The sequence below is a fragment of the Felis catus genome, chromosome C1 (assembly GCF_018350175.1).
Source record: "Felis catus isolate Fca126 chromosome C1, F.catus_Fca126_mat1.0, whole genome shotgun sequence".
Classification (NCBI taxonomy): domain Eukaryota; kingdom Metazoa; phylum Chordata; class Mammalia; order Carnivora; family Felidae; genus Felis; species Felis catus.
In genome coordinates this window covers 24,945,816-24,960,785 of record NC_058375.1, presented here as the reverse complement: position 1 = coordinate 24,960,785, position 14,970 = coordinate 24,945,816, and positions in this window count along the sequence as shown.

Below are 14,970 nucleotides of genomic sequence, written 5' to 3'. Positions count from 1 at the left end.
ATTTGTAAATACACAGACTTGTAAATACACAGACTTGTCCTAGCTCCCCAGGTGACTGGCGCTCCTTCCGGGACAGCCTCTGCCTGCCCCCTCCGCCCACCCCCCCAGTGCCCAGCACAGGGACTGACCCAGAGCTGCATCTGGATGGATGCTTGGAAGTCCTCCCCTTCCACAAACATCGAGCTGGTCTGGCCTGCTGGTGCTGAGCCAGGCACAAAGACAAGGGCAGGGCACAGTCCAGGGAGAAACACATTCACAGGTAATTGCAGTGTTGGGTGATACGCTGGGAACAAGACAGAGCAACTACTTCAGCTGAGCGCAGCAGGGAAGGCTTTCAGGGTCACCATCCCATCTGGGCCTGGAGAGTCAAGCAGGGGCTGCCTGGGTGGTGAAAGAAGGAAAGACTGTAGCTCGTACAAGGCACGGAGGCATGGAAAAGCGCAGCAGCCTCTGGAGACAGCAAGTGTTTGCTACAGCTGGAGCATGGGAGGAAGGGAATGGGGCTGGGAGATGAGACCAGGGAAGCAGCGGGGGGCAAAGGAGGAGCAAACTGCACCCTCCTGCCAAGGCGTCTGTGGACACCTGGTCTTGAGCCCATTTATTGGAACTTTTCAAACGGGGAAGGGCTGATGTGGTCAGTTTGTATTTTAATGTTGAGGACAGAGGGGTTAGAGAGGACAATGAGGAAGTCTCTCTATCCGTCCAGGGATTTGGGCCACTTAACAAGTTAACACTTACTCAGTGATCACTCTGTTACAGGCCCTGTTCTAATTACCTTTTACATATTAACTGATTTAATTCTCCCACAGTCCTATTCGCAAGATTGAAAAAATGAGGGGGCACCTGGCTGGCTTAGTCAGTAGAGCATCTATCTGACTCTTGATCTCAGGGTCGTGAGTTCAAGCCCCACGTTGGGCATGGAGCCTACTTAAAAAATAATAAAATAAAAGCAAAGATTTTAAAAATGAGGCATAAGGCAGCTAAGTACCTTGCTTAACTTTGTAGGTAGGGGAGCCTGAATACGCCCCCTGGCTGGCACACTTTCAGGGCCTGTGCCTTTAGTCACTGTGCCACGTGGGTTCTTGTTATCACAGTAATAATAATGATGCCATGCTAATGAATGTTGAGTGCATATGACATGCTGGGCTCTGCTCTGTGTACTTCAGACTGTTAACTCAGTTTTAATCGGGTTGGCAAGGAGGACACGGTGCAGCTGAAAGGCCAGGCCCAGAGCCCACAGTCCAGTGGAGACGCTGTTCTAGGCCTCGCTGTGTCTGAACCACCCAGTGGGAAGTGGCCTAGTCACCTCCCCAAATTGCTGACAGCGACCTTTTGGTAGGGGCAGCCAGACAGAGCCTCGTGCTGCAGTTGGCTGAGAGCCCGGCCAGAAGGGCTGAGCCAGTGTGGAATGAGCAGCTGCAGGGCCTGGGCCCCTGGGGCCTCCGGGCACCCTGGCTTGACGCCCGAACACTGTACGAGGCTGCTACAGCCCAGAGCTGGGGACCGAGCGGCAGGACCCCTGGGTTTGGAGCCGAGCTTGGTCACTGACGTGCTGTGGGATGTTGGGCAAATCCCTACCCCTTCATGAACCTCAGTTTCCTAGCGGGTGAACGAATAAGGTTGCCCTTGTCCTTGGTCCTTGATCTTCTTCCCACATAATGCCTGATGGTGAGGTACTGTAGATACCACGAAGTAGTCTGTCCTGCCAAGAAACCCAGGCCCTGGTTACTCAGGACCTTCCTTGGTGTCAGACCCTGTGCTGCTGTGCACTGGGGCTGCAGTGAGGAGCTGAGCTGATCCCTGCCTTCAAGCATTTCCCAGTCAGTTGTGAGGTTGGGGACAGACAGGAAGCCAATCCCAGCCCAGTGTGGTGGGTGCTGTACTGCATAGAGAGAAAAATACCCAAGCGGCTCTGGGGCCCAAGGCAGGAGCAGCGAACTCCGCGTGTGGTGGCCTGCAAGGCTTCCCAACAGGAAGAGCACGGAGTCGAACGTGTCTTGCACCTTTCAGGCAGAGAAGGGGTGTGCACTGCCATTGAGGGGACAATGTATGCAAAGCCCTGGTGGGGGAACAGACCAGGTCTGTTGAGGAATTCGTGTGTTCCCCGTGGCAGATGCTGGTGGGGGGAGTAGGTGTCGGCGCAAGGAGACGAGCGGAAGGGGCAGGCGAGAGGCAGCAAGGGGCTGAGTGGAGCACCAGGCGCCAAGCCACATCTGAAGGTTCTTAGGCTAGAAAGAGCAGAGCCCCCCACGGGCCTCACAGGCATCAGGGGGCAGCAGGGTGCCAAGCCTCTGGAACCTCAGCTTGCCCACACCACCCCCTCCCTTCCCCCAATGCCAAAGCCATCCTGCCTCCTGGTGAGGGCACTCCCTCCCTCTAGTCTCAGAGAAAGACCTTCACAGGGCAGCCCATCCACCCAGACACTTCACACTTGGGGCCTCATCCTTGACCTTCTGGGTTTCTCCAGCAGCCCAGTGAGGCAGCTAAGACTCAAAGAACCTGCCAGGTGATGCAGAAATAGTTATTGAACACCTATGGGTCAGACCCCCTGTCGACCTCTGGAGGACAGGTCAGACAGGATTCCTGCAAGGAGCCCACGGGCTGGCTGGGAGGAAAGACACTAAACATGTCAGCATGCCAGTAATGAGCTATTTGTGATTATTTGGGTTGTTTAGAAAAATATAGGTAGCTGGAGAGCTTTATAACAGGAAGCTCACCTCTCTGGGCAGGCGGGAGAGGCATTATTCCTAAGGAAGTGATGTTGCAGTTCAACCCTGACATGTGGAGGAGCGACTTCCTCAGTGGAGCAGTGGAGGGGAGGAGTGTTCCCAAGCCCAGGATGATTTGTCCGAGGTCATCTGGCTGTAGGGGGATCTGACTCCCGGCCCACCACCTCACAGCCCCTTCCCGTCAATAATTTTCTCCCATCCTTCAAATGTCAACAGCAAAGAATGTCCATATCTTTGATCTTACTGGATCATCTGTGAGGTGGGGCCCACAGTCCCCACTCAAAGGCAAACTGAGACCTTAGGCAGTCCAAATTACTCGCCCATGTCCACACAGCAAGTCAGAACCAGCGCCAGAATCCACATTTCTGGACTCTGAGCTACATGGTAAAATCGCCACTGTCTTTCTCGGCTTTGCCTTGGGCCAGGCTAGCCCTGGGATGACAGACACCCAAGGGACTTTCCTGGAAAAGGACTTCTTGGAGGGACAGAAGAATGGCTCAAGAGAGATTTTTGACTTGGGGACGGCCCTGTGCGGAGCCTGAGGGTGCCTAGGAACCCAAGCAGATTTCCCAGCCTTGCTGGCAGCCCAGAACTTAGAGCAGATACCTGGACTGTAGTTCTTTTTGGCCTTGAGGGTGCAAAAGCAGGACTGTTATTGAATGAAATGAAGCACGAGCCCCACACAAAGTTCATACAGTCCTCTCCAGGGGATGTGGGCACCACCATTAAAAGGTCTATGTACTGTAAGAAGCTCTAAGCCCTTGAACACTGGGCCCTCAAGCCCTGAACTGGGATGGGTCTCTCTGGGTCCTTATGGAGAGAATTTTTGGGTTCTGATGAGCGGGTATTTGGATACTCTGGCCCCAGGGGAGGGTTTCTCACAATAACAGAGGAGTTACGAGAAAGACAGGAAGAGCTAGAGTGTCTGAGTCAATCTGAGTGCACGTATTTCCACCCTGTCTTTGCACGGTGGTTCCTCGGTGCCACTCCTTCCCCAGAGCACTCACCCCCGTGACTATCTTGTGCCCTCCACATTGGCCTTCCAAGCATCACTTTGTAGAGCTAAAGATTAAAGCTGGAGAAGTGAGGAGAGCTGCCCAGGACCGCACAGAGAGGGACACATCTGGAATCAGATCTGACCCTCTCCTCTGGTCTCTATCTGCCTTTGTACCCTCTGCTAGCCCACCCTCCCCAATGCAACCCAGTCTTGCCTTTCTAGCCTGTGCTGAGCTGCAAGCCTGAGAAGCCAGAGAACCAACCCCTGCTCTCCCCCCACCACCTGCCCCCATCCAAGTTTTCCTTTCTGAAAAAGCCCTGTCTGGGAATGAACTGGGGGCTCTTATCCTGGCTCTGCCTCCTTCCCCATGTTGCTGTGAGTTTAAGTGAAATCGTGCATCTATAAAAGTACTTCATAAACTGAAAAACACTGCAGCGACTCAAAGGGAAGCCACCCTTTCATGCACGGAGACAAGAAGCTCACGGTCTGGGGAGACAGACACGCAGACCCACAACCCCAACATGGCACGAATAATGCTACAGCCCAGAGGTGTGCCAGGCACCGCGAGACAACTCCTAAGGGAGTCAGGGAAGGCCCTGAGAGGATGCCTCAGAGATGGCCCCTGAGGGATGTGTGAGAGTTTAGCAGGTAGATAAAAGATGAGACAAGGCATGTGTTCCACAGGAGGGAGCAGCAGCTGGTGCAAAGACGGGGTGGAAAGGGAACGGTGTCCGGCTAGCGCTTCCAGTCGGTGGTGGGGACGCGCGTCTTGGCAAGGCAGCCCAGGGCAGGGTGGAGGAGAGCGTGGACATGCTTGCAAAGAAGATTCGGAGCTGTTCTCCACAAACAGTGGGACTTCTGGAGGAAGGAGTGGTACTTGTGCAAGGAATCATGGCTTCCATTTTTTGCAGATTTCAAAACAGAGGCTCAGAGCGAGCCAGCAAACTGCCCAAAGCCTCTGTATTCGCATAGGGCCAGTCCAAGTCTGGGTTCCCTGTGAGCCGGTCAAGTTGACACATAAAATGAACTATAGCAGCCTCATGGCTAAAAAGTGGCAGGGCTGGGGTTCGAACCCAGGCCTGGGACTTATGAACACTCTGCTGCAGCAGGCACTGGGCACAGAGAGATCCAGGCTCTCCTTTCCTAGCCTGGGCTCCAGCCCCATGCCAGCTGGAGAGAAGCAGACCGTCACCAGCCAGGGTGGGCTGTGGGCCAGTCAGATAGACCAGCAGGGCTTCGGGAGGAACCAACCAGCAGCTTCTCTGTTGTAGGCCAAGCTTTACAACGGCTTTACACCACCCTGGGAGGAGAGGTGAGGGCAAGGGAGCGGGGCCTCCAAGAAAATGCCTGGCAGGAGCAGGGAAAGCCTCCTCAGTCGGGCATCTGAGCAGCCCGCCTCTGTCTCCCTCGTCCTCCTATGGCCTGGCCTGGAGAGTTGTCGCTTCCAAGATGGTTGGAACTAGAAAAGCCCCCAGCCATGCTTGTTTCGGATCAATTCCACACCGTTAAGCAAATGACAAAACGCAGGTCCAGAAAGGGAGAAGGCTTCCCCAGGGTCACGCAGCCAGTCCGGTTCTCTTCCACCCATGTTTGTAGGCCTCACTATGTTCTACTGGATAGGGGGCTTAAAATGTAAAGAAATTGAATAGTTGAGTCCAGGAGTGTGGTTATGTGACCCTCTCCCCACCAGCCAGGGGGCCCTAAGGATAGACTGACCTACCTCCGTGCCTCCAATGGCAGCACAGGGCCCAGCATAGGGAAGGTGTGTGCCTATTCAGTAATGCCCCCACATGTTCCACAAGGTCCCGGGGTACATAGGACGGACTCCCAGAGAACAGAGTCTTCATGCCGTGGGCTAGTGTAAATGTGGTGGTGAGGAAAAGGAGGATAATACGCCCCAGGTTCCAGGCTTCCGCTCCTGGGTATGTGGGGATAGCCTTGTCTAATTTCGAGAACAGTCAGAAGAGCAGATCTTGATGACAAATACAGCTGGGACCCTGAAATCACAAGTAAAGGGCTGGGGGAGGAAGGTTTGCTTGAGGAAGTTATTGGTGTATGTTGGAGAGTGAGGAGAATTAGATCTGAGCGGGAGAGGGTTTTGAATGGAGCCTGAGGTTGGTGCTTGATCCCATCTGGGCAGAGAGCCCCTGGAGGTCTTTCAGGGGCATGGATCCCAAAGGTCACTTCCAGCCAGCACCATGGGAACAGCACACCCCAGATTCAAGGTGTGCTTTACAACGGCTGTAAAGGAGGTGGGGGGAGATGAAGTTGGGCTGTGCCTCTATCTGTCCCTGTTCACCCCATTTGAACTCAGTAACCCTGAGAGTGGGGAGGGCTAAACAGCCCATTAGCAGAAGGAGAAACTAAAACGTTTCTTCTTTTTTTTTTTTTTTCTTTAATGTTTTATTTATGGGGCTCCTGGGTGGCTCAGTCAGTTAAGCGTCCGACTTAGGCTCAGGTCACGATCTCAGGGTCCGTGAGTTCGAGCCCCGCGTCGGGCTCTGGACTGATGGCTCAGAGCCTGGAGCCTGCTTCCGATTCTGTGTCTCCCTCTCTCTCTGCCCCTCCCCCGTACATGCTCTGTCTCTCTCTGTCTCAAAAATAAAATAAACATTAATGTTTTTTTAATGCCAGAGACTGTGAGCGAGGGAGGGGCAGAGAGAAAGGGAGACACAGAACCCTAAGCAGGCTCCAAGGCTCCGAGCTGTCAGCACAGAGCCAGACAAGGGGCTAGAACCCATAAGCTGTGAGATCATGACCTGAGCTGAAGCTGGACACTTAACCGACTGAGACACCCAGGCATCCCGAAATGAAGACGTTTCTAAGATGGAGAGGTGAAGTGGCTTGCCCAGGGTCACAGCTAGGAAGCAGAATCACAGTACCCAAGATGCTTGGAGCCCATCCCCCTCCTGTTTTATAGAGAAGGAACGAGAGACCTAAAAGGGAATGTCCCCGTTCTGCTGATGAGGAAGTAGAAACACAGGAAAGCCAGGTCTTCTCCAAGCTGTTCAGTAAATAGTGATCAAGCCCTCCAACTTATCCTGGGTGTCTTTTCATCTGTCCACGGGGCTGGGCCTTTCTACTGTCCCCAACCCCAGAGTTGACAAAAATATTTGGCCACAGGATCTTGGGTTCACGACCACACCACTGCAGAACCAGATACAACCCACTGTCGCTCAGCACTGAGATCCAGAGAGGGGAAACAACCTCCCATGTCACCGCACAAGCCCGGATCTAACTCCCAAGGCCATTTCCCTGGGCCGCCTTTGGAGGAGCACAATAGAGGCGTGGCTAGTGGGCCAGCCTCTAGGAGACCCTGGGAAACTGCTCTGAAGAGAGAGAGGCTCTGAGGCCCAGAGAAGGCGAGTGGGCTGGGCTGCGGCTCCTCACGCTGAGGCTTTGCTGCCGCCCCATGAAGCACCGGGGGAACACCTGGTACTTTCTGACCGCGGTGGGGGCCGGCTGGGGTCACAGCGCCCGCCACAAGAACGCACCCAGCTCAGGGAGCTTTTTCAGCCGATCCCCGCGAAGTTGCGCCACCACCCCCAGTCTCACCACAAGCATTTCCTTCTCTAAAAACTCCCTTCTCGGTAGGCCTGAGGCCAGCACGGAGGACGCACACTAGCTTCTTGGTGTGGCGGGCACACCAGCTCAGGAATGTCCCCGGGGGCCCTCTTACCCCGCCTCGCCACAATTCAAGGGTTGGGGGGCAAGGGGCGGGGTGCTGGCCTCAGGAAGGGCTGGGCCTCCGAGAGTGAGAGTAACCGGCTCCCACCGCTTGCAAGCAGTTTACAGGCAACGGCGCCCTGGGTCCTCACTGCGGTCCTGGGGGCGTGGCACGGTTACGGTGGACAGTCGCCGGCTTACAAATAAGGAAATTGAAGGCAGGGAAGGAGCCAGGGGCAAGGCGGCTCTTTTCCCCCCGCGTCTGACTCAGCTCTCCGCTCCTCCTAAGGGTCTATCTACTCAGTGGTGTCAGGTATCAGGTTTCGATTTTGCTTTCGCATTCGGAGATTTTTTTGGAGGGAGGTTGCCTGGGAAAGAGTTAAAAGACTTAATCACGCCAAAGCGGGAAGGGTTTCCCGGGATGGGGAAACGGGAGCGGGAACGGAGACCTGGGTCGGCGACGGTTTCACAGCAAGTGAACTGGCTGGCTGGGGCAGACTTGGCCCGGCTGCAGCCTCCCACCCACCCACCCACCCACCCCTAAAGCCTCAGTTTCTCAGCCCTCTAGGCTGGGGCTCCGCCAGAGCGCACGCCTCGGGTGGGGCCGCAGAGTGTGGGAGCTGCGTGTGCCGGAACGGGTTTGGCTGTGTGGGTGCACAGATTCCGGCCCCGCCTCCCCCAGCCCCGGCTGGCCCCCCCCCCCATCTCGAAAGGCCCCGCCCCCAGAGACGCTCCCGCTGTGAGGGGCAGGGTGTCGCCGCAGCCGGGGCCCGGCAGGAGCCCCGCGCCCCACCTGAAAGACCCACCCAAGAGAAGGGGTTTCGCTTCCCCTGCGAGAAAAGAGGGTTGGGCTGCTGGACGACGCCTACTGGCTCCTGACTCATTCATACCTTCTTCCATTCACGCGTTTGGTCTCCCCATGTTTATTCATCCATTCTCTAACATTCTTATCCACCCCCTTCTTTTTTTTTTTTTTTTTTAATTCTTTGTTTTTTAATTGAATTTGAGAGAGAGAGAGAGAGAGTGCATGAGCCGGGGAGAAGGGTAGAGGGAGAGAGAGAGAATCATAATGTTTATTTTTGAGAGAGAGAGAGAGTGTGTGTGTGTGTGAGCAGGGGAGGGGCAGAGAGACAGGGAAACACCGAACCCGAAGCAGGGGAACTGACAGTGCGGAGCCTGACCCCAGCTCGAACTCATGAACTCATGTGCAGTGAGATCATGACCTGAGCCAGAATCAGGCGCTTAACCGACTGGGTGCGCTTAACCAACTGTGCCACCCAGTCGCCGAGAGAGAGACAGAGAGAGAGAGAGAGAGAGAGAGAGAGAGAGAGAGAATCTTAAGCAGACTCCATGCTCAGCGCAGAGCTGGAGGTGGGGCTTGATTCAGGGACTGTGGGATCGTGACCTGAGACAAAACCAGGAGTCCCATGCTCAACAGACTGAGCCACCCAGGTGCCCTTTATCCAGCCCCTCTAATTCTCTCATTTGATGTATCCTGACAGCGACTCTGGGGCATGCCTTCTGCTGGACCCTGCCCTAGGGACACAAAAATGAACAAGGCGAACATAGTCTCTGCCCTGGAGGAGTTTAAGAGTGTAGGGAGTACAGCATTGTGTGTCTGACACTATGGCAGAAGGATGGTCGCGGGACACAAGACACAGGGAGTGGGAGGTATGGGAGCTACCGGGGAAGACTAGAAAGGAAAGAGGCAACTGACCTGGATCTGGAAGGGAACAGCAGTTGGCCAGGTGAACAGTTAATAATAGTAACAACCCCAATATAAGCTCTTTGCAGGCTCTTACTGTATGCTTTATTTTCATTAATTTTCATGTTGACCACAATCCTGGAGGATAGATATTAATACCTCCATCTTACAGACAAGGAAGCTGAGACTCTAAGAGGTTTAATAAATTGTCCAAATTGATACAACCAATAAATACAGGAGCCAAAATTTGAACCAGGTCTATCTCCAAATCCAATGCTAAGTTTAGACCTAAATTTAAGTTTAAACATACAGGATGTTAACTGTAAAGTCCTGGAGGCTATGCCCCAAATACTAGCAATGGTAGTCTCTGGGAGATGAGTTGGCATTGTTACACACTGACATACGTTTGGATTATATATTTCTAGCATATATAGACATATCTATATATGCTAGAATTCACAATTATCCCCAGGTACACTAGTTTTGTTTTCTCCAATTCTTTTTCTTCCCCCAGAAATGAAAGTTGCTTAAGTGTGGTTTTTTTTTTTTCTTGATTGCAAAAATATGGGATCATTTTAAAAAATCAGTCCATATTTGGGGCGTCTGGGTGACTCAGTCAGTTAAGCATCTGACTTCGGCTCAGGTCATGATCTCACAGTTCATGGGTTCAAGCCCCACGTCGGGCTCTGTGCTGACAGCTCAGTGCCTGGAGCCTGTTTCAGATTCTGTGTCTCCCTCTTTCTCTGCCCCTCCCCTGTTCATGCTCTGTCTCTGTCTCAAGAATAAATAAACATAAAAAAATTTTTTTTTTAATCAGTCCATATAAAAATGACCATCACCAGTGATTTTTTTTCCCCTTTCTCTTTCCTAAATTACTGCATCAAGGATGTATTACTCTTGTCATTCAAAAGTAAATGTTATTTTTAAGAAATAAACTGCACGTGGGGCACCTGGGTGGCTCAGTCAGTTAAGCGTCTGACTTCGGCTCAGGTCACGATCTCACGCTTCGTGAGTTCGAGCCCCACATCTGTGCTGTCAGCACAGAGCCTGGAGCCTGCTTTGGATTCTGTGTTTCCGTCTCTCTCTGCTCCTCCCCTGCTCTCTGTCTCTTCTCAAAAATAAATAAACATTTAAAAATAAATAAATAAATAAATAAATAAATAAATAAATAAATAAATAAAATTTAAAAATAAAAAAAAAAAAAGAAACTGCACGTGTCAAGGACTGGGGTGACCCAACCAACCAGACCTCAGGCAGTTCCTAAGAAAAAGGCCTGGGGGTTTTGGTCAGCCTCAGAGCAGAGTGAGTCAGCAGAGTGAAGTAACTGCCAAAGCTAGACAGACAAGTAGAAACATAGGTCCCATATGGGAGTAGGAAACTTCCCCTGCACCCTCATCTGAGGCTCAGACTTGCTAGAGAGCCCCTAAGCACCGCTGAGGGGTACCTTGGAGAAGAGACACCCGGAGGAAGGTCTCTATGGCACGTGCACAGTGGGTATGCAGGTATGAGAAGGGCTTGACCAGGCGGTTTAACCTGTCTGGAGAAATAGTGAGCAAGGACAGGCGGGAAGACCGCCTCATTGTAGGGCAGTTGTGTGGGTGATAGGTTGCATTAGGAGACCTCCCTAACATGTACAGTGTTTGTAGGATATGAAGGGGGAGGGATACACGCCCAACTCAACATCTCAGAGGGAACGTGCTGGAACTATCAATAGTAAGCACTGGGTGGCTCAGTCAGTTAAGCTTCTGACCTTGGCTCAGGTCATGATCTCACGGTTCATGGGTTTGAGCCCCACGTCGGGCCCTGTGCTGACAGCTCAGAGCCTGGAGCCTGCTTTGGATTTTGTGTCTTCCTCTCTCTCTGCCCCTCTGCCACTCATGCTCTCTCTCTCTCTCAAAAATAAATAAACATTTAAAAAAAGCAAAAACCAATAACGAGAACCATTTGTTGAGTGCTTATTGTATGCCAGGCTCCTTACACCTAGCACATTATATGTAATACAATATATAGCATATTAACTATGTTAAGTGTATCTATAACATATGGTATGTTATACAGTACATAATATAATTATATATAGGCATATATATAGGCAAGGCATAAAGGCATATATATAAATGGCTTTCAAGCTTGAGCTACACTAGAATTCTCTGAAAGGAATGTTGCAACATAGATTTCCGGGCCCCATTTGAAGAGTCTCTGATTCCATATATCAGGGGTGGGTCTAACTGACAGGTAGTATTAATGGAGCTGGTCTTGGAACCACACTTTGAAACCCACATTACATTATACATTATCTTATTTGTCACAACTACCTTACAATGGAGGTTCTGTTATTATACCCATTTTACAGATCAAAAAGCAAGCAAAACAATGTATATCATCTGAGTCTTCTCCCAGAGGTAACACTCAACCAACTGAGCCACCCGGGCACCCCTAAAATTATTGTTGACAGCTAGTAAGTGGCAAAGCCTAGGTTTGAATCCAGGCCTTCCAGATTCCAGATAAGTTCATGCCTAACCGAAACAGTTCTTCTGTTCAATTCATTGATAAATAGAAATCAAGATTCTGTCGTTTGGTAACAAACTTATAAACCGTTTATTCATGATATAAAATAAGAATAAAAATTGTGATGCCTGGAAGAGGCTGGAGCAGGAGTTACCAGTATTCTGGGGGCAGAACAACAGCAAAGCCTTGGGGGGAGGTGGGGATCTAGGATCTCATGTGTGGGCTCTCTGCTGGAGCAGTATTCTTCCCTTTCTTATGATGCAATTCACCAAACATGTGTTGAGTGTCTTGCTCAATGGAGCAAGTCAGGCTGAATAAAGGCCAACCAAAGATATCAGATCCTAATCCCCAGAACCTGTGAACATGACCTTATATGGCAAAAGTGACTTTGCAGATGTGGTTAAATTAAGGATCTTGAAAATGGGGAGACCACCCTGGATTATCAGGGTGGGGCCGTTGTCATCACAGGGCCCTTGCGAGAGAGAAGGCAATGTGTGGAGACAAGCAAAGAGAGAGAGAGGTCTGAAGGTGCTGTGCTGCTGGCTTTGATGACGGAGGAAGGGCCAGAGCCAAGGAATGCAGCTCTAGAAGCTAAACAGCCCAGAAAACAGATTCTTCCTAAGGGTCTCCAGAAGAAATGCGAAGCTCTGCCATCACCTTGATTATAGACCCTGTACGACCCGTTTTGGACTTCTGACCTCCACCTGTAAGACAGTGAAACTGTCATTGTTTTAGGCCACTCAATTTATGGTAGTTTGTTACTGAAGCAATAGGAAATTGATTCAAACGTAATTGCCTCTGGTTTTTGCATAAGTTTCCACACAAATCCACACACATTCACACTCACACTGCTGCTGGCCTTATGTATGCAGGGGAGCGAGTGCAAAGTGATGTTTAAGTGGCTTCCAGCCTTGGGGAGCATCTATAGTCACCTAGACCCACACAGACCACTGCCGGTCTTATTTCCACAAGTGAGCAAATGTGATTCATTCCCTTGACTGTGCCCAGCATGGTGCTGGATATGGGTACAGAGAGATGGACCCAAACAGATGCTCATGGGGTTTCTGGTCTAGGAGTGGGAGAGGGGGTTAGAAATCCAATACCCTCTCACATGGTGAGGGTTGTCTCTGAAGGAGGTTTACCTCTATAAAGTCAGCCCTCAGGTGGAAAGGGCATAGCATTCAAAATTATATTTAAAAGCCCTTAAAGTGCCTATAATGCACACTGAATCTTTTGCATACTTGGGTCTGAGACCTGGGCTGAAAGAGGTAATTAAAGCCATCTTGAGATATTGGGACATTAATGCTTCTCTCCCCTTAGGAAAAAGACTCTACCTTTAGGGACGAATTGAGGTGGAGCAGAGAATTCAGGAGTGCTCCTGGCAGCAGCAGGGATGATTCCAATCTGTTTTTCTATTAAGCGTCATCATCCTAGTGCGTGTTAAAAGATTAGTTTGTGGGGCACCTGGGTGGCTCAGTTGGTTAAGCGTCCGCCTTCGGCGCAGGTCATTTCATGGTTTGTGGGTTCGAGCCCCGCACCAGGCTCTGTACTGACAGCTCAGAGCCTGGAACCTGCTTCGGATTCTGTGTCTCCCTCTCTCTCTGCCCCTCCCTGCTCATTCTCTCTCTCTCAAAAAAAGATTAGTTTGCTTTTGCGGGGATAATATCAAATTCTGGAGATGCACCTGGAGGTCAGTGGCTGGAAGGTGAGTTCTGAAGTTGGTGTTAGTTAACTGTGCCTCTGGTGCGAGTCCACAGGGCAAACTGGTGTCAGTGCAATTATGGAAAAGAGAAGACTCACTAGACTGTATGGTTAGGAGACCATGGGGGTTCACAGAGCCCTTCCCAGAGGAAGTTACATTAAACTGACATCTGAAGGGCAGGTGGGCATTAACCAGCCAAGGCAGCTGAGAGGGAGAATGTCCTGGGCACACAAACCACCACAGCGAGTGATTAGAGATGACACCTCCACGGTAGGCCCCAAAGAGTGACACAACATGGCCAGCCGCCTTGCTGCCTAGAGGAACGCTAGGACGCTCAGCCCTAACCTTGAAACCTCAGGATATCCTGGTCTTTCAAACCCCAGGCACTGTTCTACTTCCTAGGAAATGCTGGGGATTCCTTAAGATGGGATTTGTTGTTTATGCCTAGGGCACTTTCTGTTTTCTGGAATGGTGAGGTGAAGCTTTGGCGAAAGTGTTCCTAGAATCTGCTCTCATATTGGCTTGCTATGTGTGACCTTGGGCCAGTCACCAGTCCAGACCTGTGGGCCTTGGTTTGTCCATCTATAAAGTGGGGCTTGGGGCAGGCTGTGCCTTTCCTGCTCCCTCCCCCAGAGGGACTGTGATTCGAACCCCCAGACCATGGCACTGGCTCAGAGCGTGAGTCCCGACTCCGTCATTTACTGGGAACTTGGGCAAGTCATTTCACCTCTCTGAAGCTCCATTTCTTCATCTGTAAAACACAGGCCTTTGTTCCCATCCCCCTGGACTGCATGAGGATTAAATGAGATCACGGACATAAAGCATGTGTTGCTGGGCTCGGCAACTGCTGTCATTTTTTGTAATGGTTGTGAAATGGAACGTGTTGACTCTGCTGATGGCTGCAAAACACACCACCCTCAGGGTTTACCATCCATGCAATCTCTGCAAACAGCATCAGAAGGTCCTCTGATGGGTGTTCAGGGAAACACCCAGAGCTGGGTGGCTTCATTTTGGCAGGAACGGAGGAAACTCCCTACTCTGGGTAGGCGGTAGCTTCACTGACTCTGCCTAACTTGCGAGTCCAAAGATGGTTCCCAGACTGAGCTGCAAGAGTGGGCCTGGGATGGAGTCTGGCTGGCCTGAATTTGCTTGCGGCGGGGGAGGGCGGGGAGAAAGGAAACATCCCTTGCCCTCGGCTAGTAACCAGAGCCAGGGCAGGCTAGCACAGGACAGACACTGCTCTCCCCCACGACTGGCCCTGCCATCACTGATTCCAGCTATCTAGTGTCTACTCATACTGTGGCTAACACAGTCTGACCGCGCTTTAAACAAGGGATGGGAAACGGAGTCCCAGAGAGGGGCAGGGACTTGCCCTGCAAGTCAGAACCAGAATCAAGGTCTCCAGGCATCAGATCCAAGAATCTCTGACAGCATCAAGGCAGCCTCCTTGACTGTCAGAGTGAGGGAGTAGCTAGTTGTTGCCTGGCAACTGCAGCAGGCCCAGATGTTTTCCTTCTCCACATTTCCATGGGAATCAGGCCACCCAGTGACAGTTGGGCTCAGACCTCAGAGACCAAATGTTTCTGGCTTTCAGGGCAACAGGGAGGAGGGCTTCTCCTGTTGAAGCACAGACCCAGGCAAGAAATAGTCCCCCTCCAGGTAC